Here is an 11,135-nt window from a genome sequence, read left to right on the forward strand (position 1 = left end):
TGCAGCTTTAAGGCCTCGCTGCAGGGCCGCACAACTCAGCACACAAGTGATTCCCCCCCCCTTTTCTCCCCACCAACAGAGCTCACTGTTGGTGGGGTCTGATCGTTCCCCAGATGTTGTTTTTTTTCTTAAATATTTATTTATTTTTTAATAAATTTGCTTTTTTTTTTTTTTGCTTTTTTTTTATTCCCCCCTTTCTCCCCCCGCCAGTCAATCAGCGTGAACGGCTGTCACTTCCCTGCCTACAGAGGGAACAGCCATGTCACACGGCTGTCCCCAGTACAGCGCTGCCTTAGATCACAGCGCTGTACAGTCCTATTAGACGGCGGTTTTGCCATCTAACAGTCTCCCAGCAGGAGACCTCTGCAATCTCCGCCCCTAGCTATTCATGCCGATCGGTGTGGAGTGGTCCTGGGGCTGTCGCCGCGTTCACGCCAATTGGCGTGGAGCCGTCGGCAAGAAGTTAAACAGATGAGACCCTGTACTACCCAAACTGTTCTTCAGTATACTTCATTCTGCTTATTAAAGTACAAGGGGGAAAGAGGTGGCCAAATGGTGATAAAACTGTGTTAAAACACCTAAAAAAAAAGAAAAGTTTGAGGTGACTTACCTCAAATGACAACAAATTCGTATATAAGATTCACAAATTTTATTAAGCACAAGGCAACGCGTTTCGTGGGTCCTTGCCCACTTCCTCAGACCAAATACAGTGCCAAAGAAAAGAAGAGGCATCCCTTATGCAGGCTGAGATCCTCTTTGGCACTGTATTTGGTCTGAGGAAGTAGGAAAGGACCCACGAAACGCTTTGCCTAGTGCTTAATAAAATTTGTGAATCTTATATACAAATTTGTCGTCATTTGAGGTAAGTCACCTCAACCTTTTATTTTTTTAGCCGTTTTATCACCATTTGGGCACCTCTTTCCCCCTTGTGTTACCCACCTTCCTCTGGGAGGAGTGTTCTACTTTGATTAGGTGTTCTCACACCTTTACGACCAACTTGGAATCCTTTGCTAAGAAGGCGACCGCGTCCAGTGCTTCTGGACACCTGAGTGGAGTCGAGATTGTTGATTGTTGATCTCTCCTTGCCTTCAGTGGTTGGCCCACCTGCAACTTTTGTTTGTGAGTACCACTTTCTACATAACTACCTAACGACCGCGTCACGCCAATTGCCCCAGGACGTCCTAACGCTGAGTCAAGTCCTGGAGCTGCAGTCTAGCACGCATGCACGATCCTTCCTGCCGGTCCACGGACCTCCGCTCCGTGATCAGCCTGCTGCGATCGCTGTTAGCAGATTGTTTTCAGCCAAAAAGGGAAAGGAATCCCCTTTGTTTACGTTTGTACAGTGCTGCGATCTCCTGCAGCGCTCTACGGGGGACATTCGGCTGTCCCTCAGAGCAGCTCCTAATGCGTGCCCTCTTATAGGCTGATGCCTATGAAAGGTAGGGAAGAGAGCTGATCGCCGTCCTATGGCGATTTAGGACAGCAGAGGGGGGAGGGAGGGAAAGGTAGGAAGGAGGGAGGGAAAAGCTTCTCTTTTTTTAATTTAAAAAACCCCCCAAGGATCGCAGCACTGATCAGAGATCTCCTAAAGAGTGTCCTATTAAGGACAAGAAAAGGAGGAAAAATTAATTTGTGTGCTTAGTTGTAGTTCTGTGCAGCACGCTGACAAAGCTGCACAGCCCTGTATTGTGAAAAATGGCCTGGTCTCTATGGGGGTGTAAGCCTGTGGTCCTGATTTGGTTAAATCAGCTGACTGTTTGTTGCGATTTACTACACCATTGGGGCTCCCGTGTTCTCTGTGCTTTTTCTCTCAGGGTGTCCCAATTTTATCACCCTACACAGCCGCATGCTTTTTAAAGTGTACCCGAGGCAACGTTATATGAAAAGAAAAACATACAGCATGTATGTACAGTACAAAACATTACTTGTTTTATTTTGCTGCCTGACAGAGTTATATTTTAGGCATGGAAGTGACAGCTTCTGTCTTGTTGGGAGCTTGTTGGGAATACAGCAAACATCACTGATAAGAAAATTACAGCCTTAAAAGTTTTCCTGGCAGAATATTGAATCCAGAGGGAGATAAAATACATGAACTATTGACCTTTTTTCTAACTCTGGGACACTTATTAGGCTGGCACTGAGCAGAGGTAAAAAAAAACATTCAATCTAGTTTGTAAATGTTTGAATTTATTATAAAAAAAAATGGGATGTCTAAAAAAATAGTAGTAGGAGGATAAATACAATTGTTTATTATCACCTCAGGTTCACTTCAGTAACATTCTAGGTATACTACCAGTATAGCCGGAAAAGCTACCTTCCCTTGCCTGTTTTCTCCTCTATCCATTTCTTCTTCATCATTTCTTGTCCTTCTTACTTGTAAACATTATTCACAACAATATGGCGTTTGTATGTTCTCCCCGTGTCTGCGTAGGTTTCCTCTGGCCACTCTAATTGGCTTCTCCCCAAAATTGGCCCTAGACTATGATGGGTATAGGACTGAGGTAGGGATTAGATTGTGAGCTCTTTTGAGGGACATTTAGTGACATAACTATGTACTCTGTAAAGCTGTCAGCACTATATAAATAAAAAATAATGATATATTAAAAAAACTGCAAAATAATCAGCATGAATCGATGACACAGCAAGTAGATATAAAATTACACGAAAGTTACATTATCCTTAATTTGTACTAAACATTATAACAAAAATGCAGTCACAGACAACACCGCACAGCTTTATTTTCTGTAAATGTCACTTTTTTATTTATGTTTTATATTTACATAACATGCAAAATAATAAGACTCGGCTCATCAGTATTTCTTTTGTCTTAGAATAGACAGTATTGTTACAGTCATCAGAATAAGAATTGATGATGTGTCTTCATTTTTTACCAAATAATCCTCCTCCTCCTCCAAGACCTCCAAGACCTCCTCCAAGACCTCCTCCATAACCTCCTCCGTAACCTCCTCCGTAACCTCCTTGAAGTCCTCCTTGAAGTCCTCCTTGATATCCCCCAGAACATGCGCCACCTCCACAGCCTCCACTACCACCACATCCACCTCTTCCACATCTAAAGATACTCCTGAAAAAATTTCTAATTGCTAGAAAGAAAAAAAACAACAAAATTGTATTACTAATTATGAATCCCTAAAGAGTATACAAGGTGGCCGAGTGTCAAAAAAGTAAATACCTGTTGTTCATAATGTTTTTGGGACCCAGCCTGCATCCTTGCTCTGCCCATACTGTTTCCAGTTTCCCTTCAAAGAGTCCATTCCCAGTCCCGGCCCCACCGAAACAGAATCCCGTCATAGCTCCCCAGGCCTGTGCAGTTCGCTTTGCTGCTACTGCACCTGCGCAGATCGGGAGCTCAGAGCATGCACACTGTACGTCCTTGCGACTGCCAGGAGCGCGAACCCACCATTAGAGAGCTCCCGATCTGCGCAGGTACAATAGCAGCAAAGCAAACTGCGGAAGTGCAGGGAGAGGAATTCTGTATCCGAGTCAGCTATGCCGACCCAGTGGGGGTCGGGGCCCGGGAACAGAGTCTTTGCAGGGAAATTAGAAACAGTATGGAGCAGAACAAGGTTGCAGACTCCATTCCAAAAACATTAAGAACAACAACAGGTATTTTTTTGACACTCTGTTACCTCGTCCGTCCTTTAAAAGTTTTAGCGTATATACACATGTGCATATGTGGGCTTACAATGTTGTGAAGTGGGACCTTAAAGGGACATATTTAGATTCTCAGTGTTTCCCTCATTTTTTACAAAAACACTCCATGGAAAGGATCTATACAAAGATGCCAGCCAGTCTCACTACTTAGTTGCACACAATGTTTCCAGTTGGACTGAGCAACTGCCACTCTGTAAGTGCTTTTGAAAATAAAGAAAACCCTGAGAATCCCCCATGAAGAGATGGACTAGTCCAAAACCTGTCAGATCTATCCGCGTTTCGGTCTAAGACCTCAGAGGAGCTCTTTTGCATAGACAACAACTGAAGTTTCTTAGATTTTCCCATACTGGAAAACAACTCTGTTACTAATGTTCTATCAACTGTACTACACATACAATTCATTATCTCTTGAGTTTATTTTCGCTTCAGGTTTGCTTTAAGTGATCTTTTTTTACAGATGTCTTCTCTACCCACAATTTTTTTTTTTTTTTTTTTTTTTTTTGCTACTTTAGAACATAGTGGGCATTTTTTTTTCAGGCTGGTCCTGCCTTGTGTCCTCACTGAGGAGCTCCCTTTACTTCATGTTTTGGTGTACACTAAATCTGTGTTGATCATTGCCTATTATGCAAATCCAAATGATCTTAATCCGATTGATTTTTGGGCTAATGACCTATTACCAAAGTCAATTCTGATAAATTTCTGCAGAAATCTAACAAGCATGAGTTGAACCATAAGTGTAGTACTGCTCGATACAGGGCAACCCTATGGGTCATTGATTAGTTTTACTACTATTTTGATTTATAAAGCATAACATATTGGCGCTATATGAATCTTTCACGCGCTACTGATGTTCCACTGCAACTGCCCAAATCAACCTCTAGAATCTATTACTGCACAAAATTGATCAAAAGTCAATCAGATATGTTGGAGCAATATATGCGTGGCAGATTTGATCAAAGTATATTATGTGCCTGATGGTCACAAGAGAAGGCACTTAAAGGAATACTTAAGTCACGTAAAAAAAAAAATGACTTTTACTCACCTGGGGCTCCCCTCAGCCCCCTGCAGCTGAACGGTGCCCTCGCTGTGTCCCTCCGATGCGCCTGGTCTCGCCGGCGGCCACTTCCGGTTTGGCCGTCACCGGCCGACAGGCTGTGAACGCGGCTGATTATCCGCGTCCCCGGGCGCAATAGCGCCCTCTATAATGCTATTGCGTCCGGGGACGCGGATAATCAGCCGCGTTCACAGCCTGTCGGCCGGTGACAGCCAAAAAGGAAGTGGCCGCGGGCGAGACCAGGCGCATCGGAGAAACACGGCGAGGGCACCGTTCAGCTGCAGGGGGCTGAGGGGAGCCCCAGGTGAGTAAAAGTCATTTTTTTTACGTGACTTAAGTATTCCTTTAAAATCAGCCACAATAGCCTGATAGAGACCTTAAGCTTTTCAATATTTTTTTAATCTGTACTTGTTGAAAAGGTTCACTCCACATCAGTCAGAAAAGGAATGCATTTCCCCCAAACTGGAACCTACAACCTAGCAATAAAACTCATCTCAATTATTCAGCAGAGAGAAGTTACTGTCTGATCAGAACTTCTCAGCTCTTGCATTCTGATGTTCCTCAGGCCAATTATTAATAATCAATCAATTTTTCAACGTTTACTGTTAAATTTAAAATACCTCCTTTCAATGTTCTTTTTGAACAATGTTTTCCCAAATGAAGCGATCTATTTTCAAGATAAACAGTACTTACAGCTCAGACACGAAAGTCCGCATCCAGAATTGCAGCAACTCCCACTGGATCCGCAATCTGAATGGGTACTGCAGGTATTCCTAACCCGAGAGCAGCTACTAACTGGTACAGCCAGAGGACATTCTAAAAGATGAAAGGAAGAAAAAAAGGAAGAGTTAAATAAAAAGATCCTGTTTTTCTAATCATTATACAAAAAGCCATTTAGAGGCCAATGAGTCCAGTCCAAGGAAAGGTCAGATAACCATATTCTCTATGTTCACGCATTGACTTATGTAAGCCTATGGGGCTTAGGACAAGCCCCATAGGCTGACGGGTGCCTGGGAGGGATAGAGGCAGTGATGACCATAGTCGATTTACGATTACGCAAAATTTTGTGTAAATGTTTGCAATTACACCTATATGTAATTACAAATTGTTAATTCAATTGATTTTGTATAACTATTCGTAATTACGCATGAATTTACGCATAATTTACACGTAATGTTGTGCCAACTTTGGCGGTGAATAGCAAAGGCCCCATATATGGTATTGCTACCAAAATTTCTACATGTGTTAAGGAGAATAGTGGGTGCAAGTCAAAAAAATATTATTTTTTTAACTCAGAAAAATTACAGTTTAAATACTATTTTTTATCAAAAACCACAGTCTTTATGGAAAATTATTATTTTTTTGACTTGCTCCCATGGTTTTCCTTAACATAAGTAGCAATTTTGGTAGCAATAGCATGTATGGGGGGTTTGCAATTCACTGCCAAGGTCTGCACGAAATTACGCATAAATTACCCGTAAATTCATGCATAATTTTCGAATGCTTAGAATTACATACGAAATTAATGATGCTTTTCCCTGAAATTTCGCATTACGATTACGATGCATAAATGCGAATTACAATATGTAATTCCACATAGGCGTAATTTCTACTCATCGCTGGATAGAGGTTGTACACCTCACAACACTAGCAGGGCAGGTCAGGGCAAAACTAGTCAGTTCAAGCCCTACAGAGGTTTTGGTTTTTTTAAATTTCAGGTTTACATGACGTTTAAAGTCATCTAAAATAAAATACATTGATCAAGAAAATACATTTATAGGCATCTTTTATTTACTTTAATTATAGTATAAAAAAAGAAAAGTACATATTAAATTCATTACTCATGAATATCCATAATCTGCATACTGCCCACAGATTGATATAAATATGTTCAATCATCCAGTACTCATTTGTGCCCATATTATGTGTGCCCCACCAGTGCTCTTGTGTGCACATATTATGTGTGCCCCACCAGTGCTCATGTGTGCCCAACCAAAACTCTAATGTGTGCCCCACCAGTGTTCACGTGTGCCCAGCCAATGCTCTTATGTGTGCCCCACCAGTGCTCACGTGTGCCCAGCCAATATTGTTATTTATGCCCCGCCAGTGCTAATGTGTGCTCAACCAATACTCATATGTGTACCCAGCCAGTGCTCACATGGGCACCCAGCTGGTACTGATATGTGTACCCAGCCAGCGCTCCTATGTGTCAAATCAAGGCATTTTGGGCTTAGCTATCCTGCACACCCTGTGTAAGGGTAGTTCGGGGCTAGGGCAATTGCAAGACCCTGAATTATATCTCCCTCCGAGTTGCTACAACTCGGAGGGGGAATAATATTTAACGCTTCCGAGGTATTGAAAGGCAGCAGGGTGAGTTGTCATTCAGCTCCCCCAGCACTCAGCTCAAGCACGGCTGAAACATATGTACGCCCATGTGTACCCAGTCGGAACTTGTATGTGTACCCAGCCAACACTCATATGTGTACCCAACCATTGCTCATAGGTGTACCAAGCCAATGTGCTCATGTGTGTACCATGGTGCACCCAGTTGCTCTTCATATTCTCTCTTTTATTATTGCCGACAATAAAATGCAGAGTAGCCTATAGCATTAGTGTATTTGACTATTTGAACCACTGTGATCATTATTTGAAAATGTAACCCCCTTCCCGGTCTAATTCCCGCGGCAAGGGGGCAGCAGAGCACTTTTAAAAAAAAAAAAAATTTAAATCATGTAGCAAGCCCAGGGCTCGCTACATGATAGCCGCTAAGCCGCGGCTTCACCCCACCCACTCCGATCGCCTCCGGCGAATAGAGTAAGCAGGAAATCCCGTACAGAACGGGATTTCCTGCTGGGCTTCCCCGGTCGCCATGGCGACAGGGCGGGATGACGTCACCAACGTCATGGACGTCGGGACGTCAGAGGGAATCCCAATCCACCCCTCAGTGCTGCCTGGCACTGATTGGCCAGGCTGCGCAAGGGGTCTGGAGGGGGGACGTGACGCGGCGGGTAGCGGCGGCGATCGGATGTTACAAGCAGCTAGCAAAGTGCTAGCTGCATGTAACAAAAAAAAATTATGCTAATCGGCCCAGCAGGGCCTGAGAAATCCTCCTGCGCAGGTTACCCCGAGCTGAGCTCGGGATAACCGGCAAGGAGGTTAAACACTATTAATTATTAAAGTCAAGACTTTAGATAGCATGGAACAGTGCATTCACCTTCAGTCTGTTTTTCCCATGGACCTGTTGGGTGCTTCTAAGCACTCAACATGGGCAGTTGGGTGGAGTTTATCCTCTGAGTATCAATAGCTGCGTCAAGCTATAACCATAGGCATTTTTCTGCTGCTGTGTAACCACACCATGCCTCAACTACTGACACACATGTGGTTACAGACGACGCCATTCGGCTGCATTAAATTTAATCTGGAAAACCTCTGGCATCGCAACCCCACATTTACTACTGGCTATGTATTATGTGTAAATTCAGCCATCACATTCTCAGCCAGCTCAAGGAGCGAAATACTGTATAACCTTTACCTACTCTTACTGTATAGTCAGATTAAACTTCAAAGAATAATGAAAAAAGTGATCTTTAAAGTGCTCTTGCTTCAAACGAAATGCTTAATTTGAAACTGCTTGTGCAGTGACAGCCTCTGTCAGCATATCTCGTTTGGATGCCTAGTGCAGCCAAACGAGTGCGTGGAAGTAAGAAGTTTTACCTGTTCCGGAAGGCTTCTTCTCTTCCTACACCAGCGGCTCCAATCACATGCAATCGCATGATATGACATTTGATGGAGATCCAGGAGACCATGCCAGTGTTACAGCACCACTCCTGGTGGTGGACGAGGGATGATGGAGGAGATGGAAGAGGCTCCTCTTCCACCACTGGGTGGTGCTGTAACGCTGACACGGTTTCCTAGATCCCGATCACATGTCATATCATGTGAATGGAACCGAGAGGACCTGTCAAGAGTGGGTGGCTGCCGTGGTGGAGGAAGAAGAAGCCGATCCAGCTGTCTAGCCAGGTATGTATGAGAGCTCCCTGCTGCCTCCCCTACCCTGCAGCCACATACCCTGCTGAGACTGCCAGCAGCAGGAAAAAATGTGGTCCTGCAGCCAAATAAGCTAAAGGGTTAAATGTATCTAATTTATTTTACAAGCTAAATAAAGCATGATTTTAGCATGTGTTCTAGCTGTTTAATTATCACTATTGATAAAGCCCAAAGCCGAAGAGGAGAAGCAGTGAATTCTAGGACAGGGTTTTTTGTTCATTCAATGCAGCCGAGAGATCCCAAACAGACCAATGGCTTCTTCGAGAGTTCTACTTCATGATCTGCAGCTGGTTCTATCTCTGGCATCAATCAGACAAACCTAGTGATTGATGCCAGAGACGGAGCCAGCTGCAGATCATAAATTAAAACTCACAAGGAAGCTGCTGGTCTGTTTAGGATCTCTCCATTGTAGTGAATGAAAAAAAAAATGTCCCAAAATTTACTGCATCTGTGCTTTGGGCTTTATGAGTATTGATAATGAAACAGCTAGAACACCAACTAAAATCCTAATGTATTTCACCTGTAAAATGGATTAGATACCTATTAAAGGGCAGGTAAATAAATACAAAAGATGATTTAATTAGATTAATTTTCTAATCAGAAGTGATCAAGTTAATGAATAGGATAACCTAAAAATTACAATTGTGCTGACATAAGAATAATTATTTTTTAAATTATTACGTAAATGAATGATGGCTTTAGATTCTTATATGCTAGGTACACATGATACGTTTTTTCGATCAATTCTGCCATTCGATCGATTTTCGATTTAGTTTTTCCGCTCGATTTCCCGCTCAATTCTTTTATCTTTTCTTATTAATTTCCATTCACTTCTATTAAAAATCGAGAAGTAAAATGATTGAAAGTAATATCGGACATGATGGAAATTATCAATCAAACGCATCTATCGAATGTAAAAAAGTATTGTGTGTACCTAGCATTATATTTATCTGGATTGTTTTACTGTAAATCTATAATATTATTATATGTATACATTTCAATGCAACTGTTTTATGCAATGCCAAATAATTTCAAGACAATCAGAGCAATTATTCGATTTTGATGAGGCATCTAAATGTATGCGGATTCACCTCAATCCTGTCAAAATGACTTCTGATCCATAATTTAACACAATAGATGAGAAGAAAAAAAAATCATAAGTAACTGATCATTCTTAAGATATGAGTTTTGGCTGGATGCTATAATTTCATTGAATCCATCATTATTTATAAAATCGCTTTTGTTTATGGTCAGCTTTCATTTGGCATAGTCAAGTGAGCATAGACACCTAGCCCTTCTGTCTCCCTTCTCAAACCCCCCAAATAATAATTAAAAAAATACAATGGGGGTGCTACTCTGATTAGTAATGTCACAAATTCCCCAACCTGCAGTAAGCAAGGGTATATAGCAGTGCATTTGCATTCCTTTACTCCAATGTTTAGAAATCTGTACCAGTATAAGATAATAAGATACTGATATGTCGTACTCCTACCAATAGTATGCTTGTGTGGGCACTGCTATGCATGATGCTAATAAAACATTCATTATCTGTATGATATGCAGGCTCTTACGTGGTCTGAGGAATCCTGATGTTGAACTGATCAGTAGAGCTAGGAGACAGGTGACCACCAGCAGCATGTTGAGGTTCAGAGATTTCATCTTGAGGACTGATGTTTGAGTTATCACCCTAGTGTGCCTAGTACCAACCTGGGCATTTATATTCTGTAACAAATTAGAAATCAGGGAGTTGTCCTTTGTATCTGTTGTTGTTGTTTCTCTTAGTCATAATGTGGAACAAGCCAAATAAAAAGATTCATTATCATACGAATAGTATACTTAACTTTAGATACAGATCTACTGCTTGAATAAATGCATATAATTATGTGTTCCTGAACTTTACACATTTCTGCCTTGCCCAGGGAACAGCTAACACCCTGCTCATCAACAGAAATGACACCTTCTTGAGAAAATCACTAATATGTTTATTATTCAACTGTTAAATCACTTTGACCAACCTAATGAAGAGTTTTATTGTTCAGTCTCCCTTATTCCTTTTCTCCATAATATTGCGTTGGAAAAAATGATTAAACATTTGTAATTTATAATTTCTGTAATTTTTGTAATTTCTTGTTGTGTAGACGTCATTAAAATGTAAACTCTTTTTCCAGGTGGAAAAAGTTATTTAGATTTATATAGTGTGGTAAGAGAATAGAACCTATTTTGAATTTTTATTGTTGTCTTCTGTTCCCATCTGTGATCATTTTTCATCACTTCCTGCCCAGAAAGGAAGTAGAGACATCTGTCCAGCAGTGACAGAGACAGCAACATTTATTGCTGTCCTTCACCTTCTGTCGCCAGGACT

General features: G+C 41.8%; 1 long non-coding RNA gene across 1 annotated transcript; it reads right to left on the minus strand.

Moving 5' to 3' along the window:
• Positions 1-2,734: 2,734 nt before the first annotated feature.
• LOC137532626 (uncharacterized) lies at positions 2,735-10,483 on the minus strand. Its single transcript, XR_011023963.1, has 3 exons — positions 10,345-10,483; positions 5,420-5,542; positions 2,735-3,101 (listed from the first exon to the last, which is right to left on the minus strand). It is a non-coding gene; the product is annotated as an uncharacterized lncRNA (long non-coding RNA).
• Positions 10,484-11,135: the final 652 nt, after the last annotated feature.

This window comes from Hyperolius riggenbachi, chromosome 9, assembly GCF_040937935.1.
Source record: "Hyperolius riggenbachi isolate aHypRig1 chromosome 9, aHypRig1.pri, whole genome shotgun sequence".
In the NCBI taxonomy this organism is placed as follows: Eukaryota; Metazoa; Chordata; class Amphibia; order Anura; family Hyperoliidae; genus Hyperolius; species Hyperolius riggenbachi.